The 17,829-nt window shown below is 45.2% G+C and overlaps 1 protein-coding gene across 1 annotated transcript in view; it reads right to left on the reverse strand.

Moving 5' to 3' along the window:
- Positions 1-883: 883 nt before the first annotated feature.
- LOC137420741 (uncharacterized) overlaps positions 884-17,829 on the reverse strand; it is a 211,194-nt gene continuing 194,248 nt past the window's right edge. The window contains exons 6-7 of the mRNA XM_078772371.1: positions 1,670-1,808; positions 884-1,533 (exon numbers count right to left, since the gene is read on the reverse strand). The gene's annotated coding sequence lies outside the window, so the exon portion shown is untranslated. The remainder of the gene's footprint in view (positions 1,534-1,669; positions 1,809-17,829) is intronic.

Below are 17,829 nucleotides of genomic sequence, written 5' to 3' on the forward strand. Positions count from 1 at the left end.
AGCTCAATGGAATACTGTTCTCCCCTATGGGCCGGTGCTCCTGCCTCACACCTAGCTCGGCTTCACGCTGTTGAAACCAAAGCTTTCAGAATTATTGGAATCTCCCGCGATGAAGCTATCTCTGAGGGCCTTTCACTCACTCACCGCAGGCAGGTAGGTGGTCTTTCTGTCTTCTACCGACTCCTCTCCGGCCTTGCACCCCCAGCTCTCTCTGTGCTCTGTCCCCCAAATATTCCTACAGGTCGCACAAGATCTGCCAGCAACCCTCTGATGGTTAAACTGCCGAAATCTCGGCTCTCTGCTCACCTTCACTCTTTCATTCCTCTTTTCTCCCGCCTCTGGAACAAACTCCCTCACTCCCTTCAATCCCACTCCTCCCTCCAGGTCTTTAAAACAGCTGTTCACCACCATCTCTTATCTTCCCCCATCCAAAACCTTGATCTTTTCTACCCCCGCTAATTCACCCCAGATCCACCTTGTTTGGAATTCCAACTTCTTTCCTGGAAGTCCTGGCAGTGTCCATATGTTTTATACCTCTCCCACCGCCCCCTTCCCACGCCCCCCCCCCCAAAGCCCTCGCCCTCTCTCAGATCTCTCGATGTCTCCATGTCTCTCGGTCCCTGCTCTCAAATGTTGTGTTTGTGTCCTTCCCCCTCTCTCCCCATCTTGTCTACCGCTCCCTATGTTATATGTTTTATGTGTCGGTTTGTCTTTCTGTGTGATTAATGTTCGCTCTTTCACGAGCCTCGACCTTGTATACAAAAAAAAAAAAAAAAAAAAAAAAAAAAAAAAAAAAAAAAAAAAAAAAACCTTTATCACATATTGAGCATTTGTGAGGTCGCTCTCCTGTATGGATCATCATGTGTAATTTCAAATCGCATTTTTGAGAGAAACCTTTATCACATATCGAGCATTTGTGAGGTCGCTCTCCTGTATGGATCATCATGTGTAATTTCAAATCGCCTTTTTGAGAGAAACCTTTATCACATATCGAGCATTCGTAAGGTCGCTCTCCTGTATGGATCCTCATATGTATTTTCAAATCGCCTCTTTGAGAGAAACCTTTATCACATATCGAGCATTTGTGAGGGCGCTCTCCAGTATGGATCATCATATGTACTTTCAAATGGTCTTTACGAGAGAAACCTTTATCACATATCGAGCATTTGTAAGGCCGCTCTCCTGCATGGATCTTCACATGTTTATTCAAATTGCTTTTTGTCAAAAAACCTTTATCACAGACAGAGCACTTTTGGGGGCGTTTTCCATTGTGGATCCTCATGTGTATTTTCATGTTACTCGTTGAAGCAAAATCCATTCTGCACACATTACACTTATAATGTATTCGCCTTTCGAGAACCTTTTTGTGTTTGTTTAATTTAATAGCAATCTTGGTGTTGCGAGGCCCAGACATGCACTTGTATTTTATAGGAAGTGAGTCTTGATTTCGTGATTGTTTCTTCAAAAAAGGCTTCTTCCTCACTGTCAAACTGCGACTGGACCTTATTTGTCCCATATTACTTCTGGATTGTTCTACAGAAACAAAGAACACACCATTTTTTTTTTGTTAAAATAAAATCAAATGCAAAATATTTCACACATTTCCGAAAATTATATATTTTCTCAACACAAAACATTGTGTGGAAACACAAAGTGGAAACCCACTCACCAGTTGCAAAACAGGAAGCACTTCCGTTTGTCATGTGAATATCATCTGAATCTTCCTTTGCAGAAGCACATTTTGAATCTTCTGTGACAGATGAATCGTTGTTGTGTTGTCTGCCTTCCACATTTACGGGAGACATCACCTGTGAACATATCAGCGTCAGTCTTTTGCAGGGAAATGAGATCGAGAACCATCTCGAGAGTTCATAGAACATGTTACGTCATTGAGTGTATATGAAATTTAAATATAATATTGAAGTTAAAGCTTGTTAAAAAGAAAAATTCCGGATATTAAGCGCTATTGAAGCAGGCTTCTACATTGCCCTTATTCACCACCCTATTTAACATGTCCAAGTACTGCTAAACCGTAGGTTATTGGAAGTAATAATAAGGCGATTTGTGTTCAACACTGTTCAAGTGTTAATTCAATTTAAATAAAATAAAGATTGTAAAATTCATTTCAAAAATTTCTGGAATTCACTGGCATTAAACGTTTGTCAAACTTTCCTTTCACAAAGCTCAGAACAAGTGTGTGTCTCCCCTCAGGAGAACCAGGAAACAATATCTCTCCACTCTCAAGACTGAACTCTCAAACCTGTCTCCCTCCTCCAAATCCTGGTGGTGTCTGGCCAAATCTGTTTCTGGTGTTTGTTCGCCTTCCATCCCCTCCCTTACCTCAATCGGCTACACAGCTGACACCACACATGAAAAAGCTGAATACCTCAAAAAGTGTTTGCCTCAAAATCTTGTGTCCCAAACTCATCGCTCTCTGTACCCATCTTACCCAGTCGTACCCAGCTGCTCCTGGACGCTGTGTGCTTCTCTCCCGAGAAGGTGGAGAAGTTTCTGTCAAACCTCGACTCTGATTCCGCAACCAGACCAGACGGCATTAGCCCACGGTCCCAAAATTCTGCTCCGCCACGCTATCATTTTTTTTCTCTTTTTTTTTTGGGATACAGAATCGAGGCTCGTGAAACAGCTAACATTTATCACACAAACAAATCAAACAGACAAACAAACAAAGTATATAAAAAGGGGAGCGGTAGACAAGATGGGGAGGGAAGGGGAAGCACATAAACACAACATTTGAGAGCAGGGACATCGGGAGATGTGTGGGAGGGAGAGGGCTTGAGGGGAGGCGGCGTGGGAAGGGGGGTGTGGGTGGGGGGGGGGGGGGGGGGGAGAAGTATAAACACAAGGACACCAAAGACTTCCAGGAAAGAAGTTGGTATTTCAAAAAAGTGGATTTGGGGTGAAATTAGCGGGGGTAGACAAGATCAAGGTTTTGGATGGGGGAAGATAAGAGGTGGTGGTGAACAGCTGTTTTAAAGACCTGGAGGGAGGAGTGGGATTGAAGAGAGTGAGTGAGTTTGTTCCAGAGGCGGGAGAAAAGAGGAATGAAGGAGTGAAGGTGAGCAGAGTCTCGATTTTGGCAGTTTAACCATAAGAGAGTTGCAGGCATCTTGTGCGACCTGCAGGAATATTTGGGGGACAGAGCCCAGAGAGAGCTGGAGGAGCAAGGCCGGAGAGGAGTCGGTAGAAGACAGAAAGACCACCAACCTGCCTGTGGTGAGTAAGTGAAAGGCCCTTGGAGGTAGCTTCATCACGGGAGATTCCAATGATTCTGAACGCTTTGGTTAGCGTGAACAGCGTGAAGACGAGATATGTGTGAGGCAAGAGCACCAGCCCAGAGGGTAGAGCAGTATGCCATTGAGCTGCGGATGAAAGCCTTGAATGTGGTGAGGAGCTCACGTGTGCCAAGGAAGGACTTCGCACGACGGAGGATGCCCAGTCGGCGACTGGCTTTGGAGGCCAGATTTGAAGTGTGGTTTTCCCAGGAAATATCATGGCAGATAGTGAGACCCAAAAGCTTGAGTGACAGAACTTCTTGGTGAGGATTATTCAGAAAGTGGATGGGAGGGTTGCCCAGTCGGTCTTTTCGGAGAGACATCGTAAGAGTGTGAGATTTGTCAGGATTGAAAGGCGTGTTCCACTTGTTTGCCCAGTCTGTGATTTTGTCCAGGTCTGCAGAGAGTGAGGAGGCTGCAGACTGCCGATCTGAGGGATGAGGAATGGAGCGGCAGAGAGTGTCATCAGCAAGGAGATAGAGAGGATTTTCAAGAGAGTCGGAGAGATCATTGATGAAGACCAGAAAAAGCACAGGGCCCAGAACACTGCCTTGGGGAACTACAGCCTGAACAGGAAGAGGAGATGAGAGAAACCCATTCAGGGCCACACGTTGACTACGACTAGAGAGGAAGTCCGCCAGCCATGCGTGGAGATTTCCATGGATACCATAGGAGGAGAGTTTGGTGAGCAGAGCGGGGTGCCAGACCGTATCGAAGGCACGTGATATGTCAAGGGAGACAGCTCTAATTTCCTGTTTGGCATTGAGGACCTCCATCCATTGTTGAGACAGCAGAAGCAGCATGTCCAAAGTAGAGTGACCTGGTCTGAAACCAAATTGATGATCAGAGATCAAGCCATTGGAGAAGAGGAAAGATTTCATATCCGAAGCAATGATGGATTCCATGACTTTGCTGATAAATTGGGAGAAGGCCGATTGGTCTATAGTTGCTAGGATCTGTTTTTGCACCTTTTTTGTGTAAAGCGGTGATGTTGGCTGATTTCCAAGCAGATGGCAGATGACCTTGAGCAAAAGAGAGGGTGAAGAGAACAGGGAGAGGGAGCGAAAGAGCGGAAGAACAGGATTTTAGGACCCGTGGGCTGATGCCGTCAGGTCCAGTTGCAGAATCAGAGTCGAGGGTTGACAGAAACTTTTCCACCTTGTGAGGAGGAAAGGACACAGAGTCCAGGAGCAGCTGGGTACGACTGGGTACGGTGGGTACAGAGAGGGATGGGTTTGGGACACAAGATTTAGAGGCAAACACAGAGTTGAGGCATTCAGCTTTTTCACGTGCGGAGTCAGCTGTGTAGCCGATTGAGGTAAGGGAGGGGATTGAGGGGGAACAAACACCAGAAACAGATTTGACCAGACGCCACCAGGATTTGGAAGAGGGAGACAGAGAAGAGAGTTCGGTCTTGAGAACGGAGAGATATTGTTTCCTGGCTCTCCTGAGGGTGGACACACACTTGTTTCGGGCTTTGCGAAAGGAAATGAGATTTCCTTCCGTTGGATTTGCTTTCTCGGAGATGAAGGCAAGTTGTTTCTGGGCAACAGCCTCACCACAAGATTCCGTGTACCATGGACGGGAGGAAGGGTATGACAACTGAAGACGAGATGGGATAAATATGTGCATGAGAGAGAGAGCAATTTACTTTGGAAGAATTCCCAGGATGAGTTGATGTCAGAGGCGGTAGAGATGGGAGACCAGTCCAGATGATTGATGGCTGCTTGAAGACCGTGCCAGTTGGCCTGAATGAAATGCCAGACTCGTCGATGCTGAGGGGGCTCCCTGAGAATGTTCAGAGAGATGTCCACTTTAACAAGCACATGATCAGATGAGCCGATTGGAGCAGAAGAAGAGCAGCAGACATTTTCAGGGAAGTTAGTCATAACCATGTCCAGAAGAGAAGATGCTCCGTTGACTGAGATCCGGGTCGGGAAATTGACAGATTGTGTCAGTCCCAGTGAGTCGCAGAAGTCCTTTGCTGAGGAGCCATGGCTGGTGAGAGAGGGACCCACACCCAGCCAACTGGCATGGTGACAATTGAAATCACCACATATGAGGAAGAGAGAGTTGGGATGAGTACATAGAAGTTGGTCCATATTATCAGACACTGAGATGTAGATGGAGTCATCACTGTTTGGTGGACGGTACAACACACAAATGAACAAGAGGTGGGAGCGAAGGGGAAGCCGCAGCCAGAGGTATTCCTGGGGGTGAGGTGGAGAGAGGGCAGTGCAGGGCGAGTGAGAAAGAGAGTTTTTGATAAAGATAGCAACCCCACCTCCAGGACGAGGCTCAGGTCTATCATACCGGAGGAGGGAGTAACCCGGGAGAGATACTAAGGAATCAGAGACATCATGAAGGAGGAAAGTTTCTGTTAAGCAGATCACGTCTGGTTTGTGAGAAGCAACCTGTATGGAGAGATCAGTTAAGTTTGAACCAAGGCCCCGGATGTTTGAGGTCCATACCATTTATGAAGAGGAAGGGGGAGCATCGGATACAGAACAGGGGGGAGGGGGGAGGGGTAGGGTAAGATGTGGAAGAGGAGGAAGAGGTCGGGAGAGCTGTTGAAGGTGTGTCAGAGATTTCAGAATAGCTCGGAGAAAGGGAAGGATGGGGCGGACAAAAGGTTTGATGGTGATTGGGTGAGGCACAGTGAGGTGTTATTTGAGGAGGGGGAAGAGCGAGGCAGAAGGTTGGGGGAGATGGAGGTGAGAGTTGGATGGGGGAAGAAGCGGGGAGGACGCTTTGAGGAGGGGTGGGAGGGGGGAAATGGAGAAGAAATGAGGGTGGGGAGATTTGAAGGGGAGGGGTGAGGGGGGAGTTTATGAGGGGAGGGGTTAGGGGGGAGTTTAGGAGGGAAGGGACAAGCGGAGGGATTTGACAGGGATGGGAGATGGGGGAGATTTGGAGCGGAGGAGTGAGGGGGGATTCTAGGAGGGGAGGAGCGAGGAGGAGCCGAGGAGGGGAGGAGTGTGGGGGGAGTTTAGGAGGGAAGGGGAAAGGGGGGAGATTTGAAAGGGATGGGTGATGGGGAGGATTTGGAGGGGAGGGGCAAGGGGGAAGATTTGAAAGGGATGGGTGATGGGGAAGATTTGGAGGGGAGGGGTGATGGGGAAGATTTGGAGGGGAGGGGTGATGGGGAAGTTTTGGAGGGCAGGGGTGATGGGGAAGATTTGGAAGGGAGGGGTGAGATTGGATTTTGGAAAGTGTACGATTAATGGGAAACTAACATTTATTGCAAAATGAGTTTCTTGTGACCTTCGAGTCAAAAATACGTTTAAGCACGCTGGAGGGGGGGGGGGGGGGGGGTGAGGGGGGTGGAGTGCAGGTGAGTTCACGGAATGTATGAAAGAGGTACTGTAAGAGATGGAATTTTTTTTTGGAATGAATAGATTTGGTGAGCAAGTCAAAAGCAACCTTTTAAAGAAGAAGAAGAAAAAGGTGTTATTATAAACGATAGAATACAGTACTTCAGGGGAAAGTTTAAACATTTTAAAGTTTAACAGTGAAAACTATCTGGGGAAATGGGGGTGGAACACATGGTCGAAGAACGAACGAACGAATAAGAACAACGAATAAGAACAGAGAAGGAAATGTTTTTTGTTTTTTTTTGAGTTGAGAGTTTAAACAAGGAAGTATGGGGTGAAAAGACTGGGAAAAACAGAGAATGAAAGTAATTGGAGCACAATCGATGGACCACTGAGAGAAAAACAAAGCCTCAAGGTAGGACACGGGACAAGGCCTCAAAAGACACGACACAAATTAACACGATTTTCTATGCAGGTACGAAAGATTTACACCGAGAATCTTCCTTGGGACCCACTCTAGGTACACACACCATAAAATAAATACAGTTTTGACGAAAATACAAATGGGAACAATTACTTAACTTCGATAGCGTGGAGAGCGTGGACAGCTTTGAAAAAACGTAACCTCGCCAGCATGACCGGAAGCGGAGGTCATCTCACCCTCTTTCTGTTCTCTTCACCCTCTCTTTTGCTCAAGGACATCTGCCATCAGCTTGAAAATCAGCCAACATTACTGCTTTACACAAAAAGGTGCAAAAATAAAAACTTGCAACGACAGACCAATCAGTCTGCTCCCAATTATCAGCAAGGTCATGGATTCCATCATCGCTTCTGATATGAATTTGGATCAATTTGGATTCAGACCACATCACTGCAATCTGGACATGCTGCTTCTGCTGTCTCAACAATGGATGGAGGTCCTCAATGCCAGACAGGAAATCAGAGCTGTCTTCTTTGACATATGTCATGCCTTTGATACAGTCCGGCACCCCACCCTGCTCACCAAACTCTCCTCTTTTGGTATCTATAGAAATCTCCACGCATGGCTTGCGGACTTCCTCTCCGGTCATAGTCAACGTGTGGTCCTGAATGGAATTCTGTCATCTCCACTTCCTGTCCAGGCAGAAGTTCCTCGGGGCAGTTCTGGGCCCTGTGCTTTTTCGGGTCCTCAGCAATGATCTCTCCAACTCTCTGGAAAATGCTCTCTTTCTCTTTGCTGATGACTACACTCTCTGCCGCTCCATATCTCAACCCTCATATAAGCAGGCAGCAGCCTCTTCACTCTCTGCAGACCAGATAAAATCACAAACTGGTCAAACAAGTGGAACATGTCTTTCAATCCTGACAAATCTCACACTCTCACAGTTTCTCTTTGTAAAGACCATCTGTACAACCCTTTGTATCTCAATATTTTTGGTCTCACTATCTACCATGATCTTTCATGGGAAACCACATTTCCAAGGTATCGCCGACTGGGCATCCTCCGTTGTGTGAAGTCCTTCCTTAGCACCTCTGAGCTCCTCACCACATACAAAGCTTTCATCTTCAGCTTGATGGAGTACAGCCCTCCCCTCTGGGCTGGTGCTCCTGCCTCACACCTAGCTAGTCTTCATGCTGTTTTTAACTGTTGCTTCATGCTGTTGAAACCAAAGCTTTCAGAATCAGTGGAATCTTCCACAATGAAGCTGATTCTGAGGGCCTTTCACTCTCTCACCGCAGGCAGGTTGGTGGTCTTTCTGTCTTATACTGACTCCTCTCCGGCCTAGCTCCCCTGCTCTCTGTCTCCCAAATATTCCTTCAAGACGCACAAGATCTGCCAGAAACACTCTGCTGGTGTAACTGCCAAAATAAAGACTCTGCTCACCTTCACTCTTTCATTCCTCTTTTCTCCCGACCCTCTGGAATAAACTCCCACACACTCTTCAATCCGACTCCGCCCTTCAGGTCTTCAAAACAGCTGTTTACCACCATCTCTTATCTTCCTCCATCCAAATCCTTGGTCTTTTCTACCCCCGTTAATACACCCCACATCCACATTTTTCAAATTCTGACTTCTTTTCTGAAAGTCCAAGTAGTGTCCATTTGTTTTATACCAGTTTATCCCCTCCTCCCCTGCCAGCTCTCCCCCTTTCACAGATCTACCGATGTCCCTGTTCTCTGCTGTTGTTGTTCTTGTGTCCTTCGTGCATCCCTCTCTCCCCACCTCTCGTCTCCCACTCCTTATATTTTTTGTTTTATGTGTCTGTTTGTTTTTGAGTGTTTTGTGTTCGTAAGACGAATGTGTGTATTCTTTGTTTGTGTGTTTGTGTATTCTTTGTGTAAGAATAAAATACAAGTACAGATACATTCAAAGTACACTACCCCAATGCCAGATAATTAAATATTCTCCAGCGCGGCATTGCCGGGGCGCCCTCGGCGACCGGCAATACCGCAGTGCAGCTCTTAGAGACTGTATTCAGAGGGCGAGGTGTACAATAATTGATTGATTAATTGCATAATTAAAATCAATAAAAGACTATCATAAAATATTTTCTTCATCAATTGGCTAATAGCATAACTAAACCACTCGTGCTTCATCCGAAAATGTATCTTTTAGAAATCTAATGAAATAAGTCATTAATAAAAAATAAATAATTAATTGATTAAATGATTAATCAATAAATCAAAAATATCCTCTATAGCCACATCACTTGGTCACTGTCATGTCCAAATATGAGCTTCCAAGCTCAAAAGGTGCCTGAGATATTGCCCAGATGAGAAAGAAAATGAATAAATCATAAATAATGAAAATAAATAAATAATAATCATAATTTTTTAAAAATAATTAATCAATTGGCTCATAGAACACATAAGCCACCACCATTTAATCTGAATCTGCAACTAAAAAGAAAATTTTTTTAGTCTTCAATCAAATAATTAAATAATTATTCGATTAATTGATTAATCAATAAATCAAAAATAGCCTTTGCAGCCAAATCACTTGGTCATTGGCATGTCAAATATCAGCTTCCTAACTCAAAAGGTGCCTGAGATAATGGCCAGAAGAGAAAGGAAATGTGTAAGTACTTAATTAATCGCTAATAATTAAATAACTCATCAATTAATAATAAATTGATTAATCAAAAAACAAAAAATACCGTTTTTGACAATACTTGCTCACTATTGTGCCAAAATTTCAGGTTCCTCGCTCAAAGGATGGCTGAGATATCGCCCGGCCAAACAAGAAAACAATAAAGAAAACAAGAAAACAACCAGAGTGAAAACTCAGTACTCCCTTTCAGCGTGCATCATTGCCGAGCCCCCTTCGGTGCCCTGCAATGACATAATGCAGCGCCTGGAGATGGCATAAGAAAGGAGCAGTGTACAAAAAGAAAATAAAGTAGAATTGTACTCAGCAGCACATCCTTTTCACTTCAATAATAGTTGGTGGTTGAATTCAGTCAGCTGATATGTAAATCCTATTCAAGTTTCAAGTCAATCGGATGAAAATTGAGGATTTTAGCAATTTGAAAAGGTTGTTGACCTTTGCCCTATGTTGACATATTTGGTGAAGTTTCGTGAAGATAGGTTTAAAATTGTGACCTGTAGGCAAGTATAAGTGAGCGGACAGACAAACACACAAAACAAACATCTCTTATCTTCCCCCATCCAAAACCTTGATCTTTTCTACCCCCACTAATTTCACCCCAAATCCTCTTTTTTGAAATACCAACTTATTTCCTGGAACTCCTTGGTGTCCTTGTGTTTATAGTTCTCCCACCCACTCCCCCCCCCCCCCACTTCCCACGCCGCCTCCCCCCAAGCCCTCTCATTCCCACACATTCCCGATGTCCCTCACAAATGTTGTTTATGTGCTTCCCCCTCTCTCCCCTCTTGTCTACCGCTCCCCTTTTTTATATACTTTGGTTCTTTGTCTGTTTGATTTGTTTGTGTGATAGATGTTAGCTCTTTCACGAGCCTCGATTATGTATGCAAAAAAAACCAAAGAAAAAAAACCGAGTGATCAACATACTTTTCAACATAAATAATTTTTGCCAAGTAACAAACAGACAGACAGACATGGGTGAAAACATTACCTTCATCCATCTTCGGTGGCACAGGTAAAGATACCTGTTTTCAGTAACTCTTTGAGGAACTTCAGTTGAAACTGAGATTAATTGAGTAAGGTCATGCGACATGGAAAAGTTAAATGCACTAACACCAGGTGAGACCAAACTCTCGTTGAGACGGAGCTAAGTTGCTGCACGACATCCGACATTTATTTTCACTTTTATTTCTCCCTGTGTCTGTATACGAGTCTCAGTGGAGGTTAGGGGCAGAGGATAGTGTCAGTCAATACCTACCTTTCGTGACAGAGGTAAAAATGAAAAAGAAATCACAGAACATAAAGGTTACTTCTTGACATTCGATGTTGAATTAAAAAAATATGTCACGTACCAGACTTAGGTGTTAATCCATCATCCTGAAATTGGAGACTACAGAAATCATTTAGCAATCTTAGTTTTACCGCACATTCCTTTTTTTGCTTGCATTATTTTCATTAAATCATTATTTGTTGACTTTCAATTTCTTGTTCTGTGTGTTTATTAGTCCCCTACCAGTGTACACCAGAGGGGACTATAGGTTTGCAGGCCGTCCCTCCGTCCGTCAGTCTGTCAGTCCATCAGTCCGTCACGCAAAGAACAGTTTTCCAGACTGTCTTTCTAAACGCTTAATGCTAATGATTTCAAACTTGGCACATGGTTTCCTCATGATAAGTTACAGATCAAGTTCGAACTTCACGACGTTTCGATCATTTTTGACAAAGTTATGGCACTTTGAACTTTGGGAATTCTGATAATTCTGATGATCCTTAACTCAGTACCATTTAAAGTTTTAATTTCCTTTAAAAAATATTTTCTCTGCAATAATAGGACTGATTGAGATCAAATTGTCACCGTAGGGGGGACTCGGTCTGTGGAATATCTTAATGGTAATTATGACGTCACAGGTCACGTGGTTCGGCCGCCATATTGTTTTTCGTGAAAACACGAAAACCACTTTTTCTCTGTACTGCAACGGCTGAACAGATCGAGGCCAAACTTTGCAGGCAGAATCGCATACCCATGACGAACAAAAAAGTCAGCGAGCATGACGTCATGCATCACATGGTTTTAGAGTTATGACGTTTTTAAGCATGAACCTTTAAAACCGAGCCCCTCCCTCATTTTTGATCCATCAAGGGGAAACTTCACAGATCTGTTCAGCATGTCAGTCCACTAAAATGTCCTTTTGGAATTTGCAATCGGGCACGTGGTTTGGCAGATATCGTTAATTGAACGAAAATATTTTAAAAATGGATAACTCTTGAATCACTCGTACCTCAGACCGTGAGTTGTTAATTATATAATTCACACAGTGCAATACGTGCAGGCTGCTACATGGAGCGACCTTGCGGGTTTATCAACGAGGCGAGGCGTGACACACATGTGTCTCAGCATACCTCAGATCAAGTTTGAAAACCAGCATCAACCGTGCATAAATTTGCATATTCGATCATTTTTGACAAAGTTATGGCACTTTGAACTTTGGTAGGGCAATACTCAGAATGCTTGTTTATTTGGGGGTTCGGTTAAACCCCCATCGTGTCCGTCCGTCCAGGAAAGGCCACGGGACCAACGTTTCCCTCGCGCGCCATAGAGGAATGGCCATCGATTCGGCTCATAGGCCATGGAGTTAAGGCTCATTTGGTCATCCGTCGCGCTGTTGTCTTCACCACAGGGTCGACGTGACAATACAATCACAATATAAGCCACTTTAGTGAAGTAGGTTCTCACACTATGACTGAAATAGGGGTGGCTACTTCGAGAATGGGAGGACTCCATTGCACCTTCTGAAACCTGCATGTGGAGATAAAAACCAATGACACACACACACACACACACACACACACACACACACAATTGCAAAACCCTGTCTCCTACTGTGCGGCGGAAGGGCTAATTAATGGATCCACTTCCGGATCTTCACCAAAATCTAACCAGTACGTCCTCGTCAAACACGTGACCTGTACACCAAGTTTCGTCAGAATCCATCCACAATGTTTTGAGATATCCTGCTCACAGACAATCAGAAACGACCTCCACCTACCTTTAGTGGCAGAGGTAAAAATATATAAATAAATCACAGAACAAAAAGGTTACTTCTTGACATTCTATGTTGAATTTAAAAAATACATCACGTACCAGACTTGGGTGTTAATCCATCATCCTGAAATTGGAGACTGCAGAAATCCTCATGTGGCTCACGTTTCTGAATTAAGTGTGATGCCGTGTGATCAGGAAGAAGAAGCCATGCTACCAAATTTGTACACTTCCGGAATTGTTTGATTTATTTGTATTCAAATGTCTGGTAATTGTTTTGTATTTATTTACGTGAATGTGTACTTGTATATAACTGTCATTCATTTAAAAAGGCTTCCACAGTATCGAGCGATTTTTTAAATTTTAACTCCAAAAAAACGACCTTATTTTTTACATTTTTTTTTTTTGCCTAAAACACTCCCAGGCACTGTGATGAACCTCTGAAAGTTTGATGAAGATCCGTTCAGCCATCTCTGAATAAAACGTGGACACACACACAGACAACTCGCATTTATCTAAATATCTATAAAGCTCAGTTGACTTTTTGCTCCACCAAATAACAGCGAAACGGAGTTGAGTAAAAGGGTGAAAATTCTACAGATGCTGTGATAAATAACTACCTCTATCGGTTTGAATGTGTAATAGAGAATAGACGTCTGGATCAATTTTTGAATTAAATTTAAATCCCGATATATATATATATATATATATATATATGTATATATATATATATATATATATATATATATATATATATATATGTACCGTATTTTCCGGTGTATCAACCGCACCCGTGTATCAACCGCACCCCCGATTTTCGACTTAAAAAAAAAAAAGAAAAAAAAAAAAGATTTTCGAGGGGGAAAAAAAAATCAGGAAAATTTAAAAAAGAGAAGAGAATAAATAAATAAAATGGAAAGCGAAATATGATGAAAGGAAAGAGAAACTGAAGACAGAGAAAGAGTGAAAATACATGAAATGAGTTGAAAGAGAATAAAAAAACATTATAATTATTCTTTCTTGCCAATGTGGGGCCCTGAAAAGGGCCGTTGGGTTTTGTCTCTTGCCAATGTGGGGCCCTGAAAAGGGCCGTTGGGTTTAGTCTAAAATCCGAAGAAGTCCTCGTCATCCACCCCTCATCGCCTTCTTCTTCTTCGGCATCGTCTCCAGCGTCTGCTTGTTAGTCCGCCAGCGTCTAATGACGGACTCGTCGATTCCGAAATGTCGGCCGGCCGCCCAATTACTAAACTCTTCTGCAAACCTGCAGGCACGGAGCTTGAAAGCTGCTGTGAATGATCGCTGTGCCATCTCGTGGTCTTGGTCAGGATAGAAGCGAATGGTGAAGCTTGGTCTTGGTCAGGATAGAAGCGAATGGTGAATCTTGGTCTTGATAGCTCGAACAGGATAGAACGAATGGTGAAACTCCCCGTTGACCTCTCCGTTTTATACATTCGCCCAGCCCATGCGGCGACATCAAAGCCGACTTCAATAGGTTATACAAGTTAGACATTGGTACGTCATAATGTCCCATACAAAACATCCTGTTTACCATGTTGACGCTTTTGTTTTGTGACTTAATCCTGTCTTTATTTAGCAAACTCTATTCACTATGTGACCTGTCATTCAAAGAGGACTAGTGAAAGTACACATTTTCACAAACACGCATAGAAAAATCAAATATTACAAACTTCAAACTTTCTTGTATTTTGACTGGCAGCAGTAATCGGCGTTGAACCTACCTTAGTAACGTAATTGACGATCATTCATCATTGTATCCCCGCAACCCCAAAGTAATATAAAGATTATGTCCCATTGATATGACAGTTTTTCAATGCACAAATTTTTCTGTTACTGTGTATCAACCGCACCCCCTTTTTTCGGGTTTTCCCGTCGGTAAAAAACCGCGGTTGATACACCGGAAAATACGGTATATATATATATATATATGTATGTATGTATGTATGTATATATATATATATATATATATATATTGTTGCGGATATGGGATTTGGCCTCCATCCATATCCGCTTGTAAATATTCCCCTATTTCCCCAATACTTCCCAACTATCCCCAATCCCCCATTCCCTAGTCCCATTTTCTGTAAACAACACTCTGTAGAACCGACCTTCCCCTTTTTCCCCCATTAAATGTCGTGCCCAGGTTCACCGCATCTCACGTAGACAACTATAGGACATCTTGCTAGTTATTCTTAGTCTATGTCAGTTAAGGACTCGTTTCCATTAATTCTGACTCTTCGTTGCACCAGAATGTGATTGTATGGCACCATTAGTAAGTTTAGGACCTCCCAATACCTCCCCGCATCTCTTCCTCATGGAACAACAACACCAACAACAACAACAGCGGCGGCGGCGCGGCGGCGGCGCGGGGAGTGCGCGTCCTCACTCCGGCTTGGTTAGCCGCCATTGAACATGTGCTCCGACGGGGTTACCACGCAGGGGCTCGCTGTCAGCTCCTCGTCAAGGGCGGAGCCCGGTAACCCCCCCGCACCCAATGGAGGCGGCGGACCGATTCCATCTGGGGCGGAGCTAACGAGCCGAGGGCGTGTCACTCCCCGCTGGACATGCGCAGGAAGAGGGAGGTGACGTCAGATGCGCCTCAGCTACGGAGAAGAAAGGACGCCACCTCCTAGCGCTGAGAAATACCTCCTGGCATCTCGGGACCGGACCGGGTCGATTCTGCCCCTGAGCCAAGGTGCACCTTGAGCTATCGACTGCCTGCCCTTCCTTGCCATCAATCCCTGTGTGAGTCAGTCTTGTCCCGTTTGTCTGTGGTCTATCGGGATTTAAGATAAGACTGTGTCTAAGTGCCCATCTTGCTGTGCTTTACCTCTTGCCGTGTAATCTAACTGTTCTGCATAACCAATATTATATCCTCCTCCGGAGGTCTTGAGAACTGTACCCCTTGTGTCGTTGCCTTAATCCCAGCCGTTGTGTCCTTTCCTTCATTGATTTAGCATAGCGCGATTCGGCCAACGTTCGAGTGTAATCGGGTAACTTGTGCGAACACGGCGGCCATTCCGCTCGGTCAAGCAACATCTAAGTCGTGTCCGTAACAATTGGTGTCGAGGAGTGAGATTGGACCCGAAGCGCGCTTCACGCGCTCGAAATTATAACGGCGAAATTTGATTGTGTTTTACAAAAATAAAAACCCGAATTTTGAAAGTCGCGCTATGGCAGATCAAGACGGCTGGGTTCCGGTAGAGGAGAGTGAGGCAGGTTCGATCCAGGACCAAATTGAGGGACAAGAGGAGAGCGAAGCAGTGAGGGTGGCAGGCTCGCAAAATAGCGTCGTCGCGCACGAGGTTACGGGCGCGCAAAATGGCGCCTCGCACATGGCCACGGCGACCGCGCCCGCGACCGTAGTAGCGCCGCTGGTAGATTTGAACCTTTTTTTTATACAAATGAAGGCCCTTATGGACAAGAATAGCGAAGAAATGGAAAGCAGAATGATGGGGGTAATGGGGAACCGGATGGATGCTCAGAGTGAGCGATTGGAGGGCCAAATGGGGGTAATGGGGAACCGGATGGTAGCTCAGGGTGAGCGATTGGAGGGCCAAATGGGGGTAATGAGGGACGAAGCGAGGGGTACCGGTGAGGGGTTAGACAATGGGATAAAAGAGGTAAAGAATGGGTTAACGGGGGTAGAAAACAGAATGGCCGCTCAAGAGAATCAAATGGAAGGGATGCAAAAGGGGTTAGAGGGGTTAGAAAACAGTATGGAAGGCAAATTGAGGGACATGAGGGACCAAGCGGAAAGGGAAGTTAAACAAATGGGGCAGCAGATAGAGGGGGTCAGAATGGGGGTAGAAATTCAATTGGATGCTCACAGGGAGGAAATGGAGCAGATGAGGGTGGCATCTGGGCAGGAGATGCAAGTGATGGGAGAAGAGATCAGAAGAGGTGTGAGTGAGGAGGTCGGAGGAGTGCGCGAGGAGGTGAGGCACTGTAAGGAGCACATGGAGAAGGAGGTGAGAAAGGGGACTGTAAAGTTACAAGGGGGCATAGAGGACCTGACGCAGGAGGTGGAACAGCTGACGGTGGGACAGACTGAGTTAGTGGAGCAGGTACAAAGGAACACTGCGGTACTAGGAGGGTTAAAAGCGACACAGAAAGAACTAAAAGACGACTTGATAGCAACACAAAAGGAATGTCAGATGGTACATGAGGGGTTGACGAAGAAGTTGGAGGAGGTGACAGAAGTAATGGAGACGAAGGACCGAGAGGTGAGGACGCACATGGAAACGGTCAAGGTAGCCTTAGAGGACGAACTTGAGGAGACGTACCGGGAAATAAAGGAGGTGAAGCAGAAATTAGAAGAAGTGAAAGAAGGGGTGAGCGAAATTAAGAAGCGACGGAGAGGGGATAAGAAAGAGATAAAAGAGGAGATAAAAGAATTGGTCCAAAGTCTGTGTTCGGATCGTGATGATGTGCTCATTAACCGGATGAGGGATTCGCAGGTGATGGAGGAGAAGTGAAGAGGAAGAGGACCCGATGTAAGTGGTGACCAATATGGTCGTGCGTATGATGCGCCAGGTGATTTAAGAAGCTTGGGGGTCGAGATGGACCCGGGTGTTCGTGAGAGGCCGTTGGTGAAGTGTGCGACAGGTCTGGTGTGCGAAAAAGGAGGTGTGCGAAAAAGGAGGTGTGCGAGAAAGTCCGACTCTGGGGTGTGTGAGGAAAAAGTGCGTGCCAAGGAGTGAGGGTGCTGGCGAGAGTGAGTCGGTCGTAGCGCGTGTGCGAGGGAGCACATGGAAGCGCGGTGTGGTAAGTGTTACAGAGGGTGTGACGGGAGAGTGTGCGCAAGAGTGTGCGCGAGAAAGGTGTGTGACGGACAGGTGCATGGGGAAAGAGTGCGCTGTCAAAGGCAAGGAAGAATGCACGCCTGTGGTGAGTGTTACAGAGGGTGTGACGGGAGAGTGTGCGCAAGAGTGTGCGCGAGAAAGGTGTGTAACGGACAGGTGCATGAGGAAAGAGTGCGCTGTCGGGAGTAAGGGTGAGTGCGTTGTCAAGAGTGGAGGTGAGAGTAGTAAGAGTGACACGGAGCGTGAGTTGGTTGTGACAGGTGAGAAAGGAAGCACA

The sequence above is a fragment of the Myxine glutinosa genome, chromosome 2, assembly GCF_964187855.1.
Source record: "Myxine glutinosa chromosome 2, kmMyxGlut1.1, whole genome shotgun sequence".
NCBI lineage: Eukaryota > Metazoa > Chordata > Myxini > Myxiniformes > Myxinidae > Myxine > Myxine glutinosa.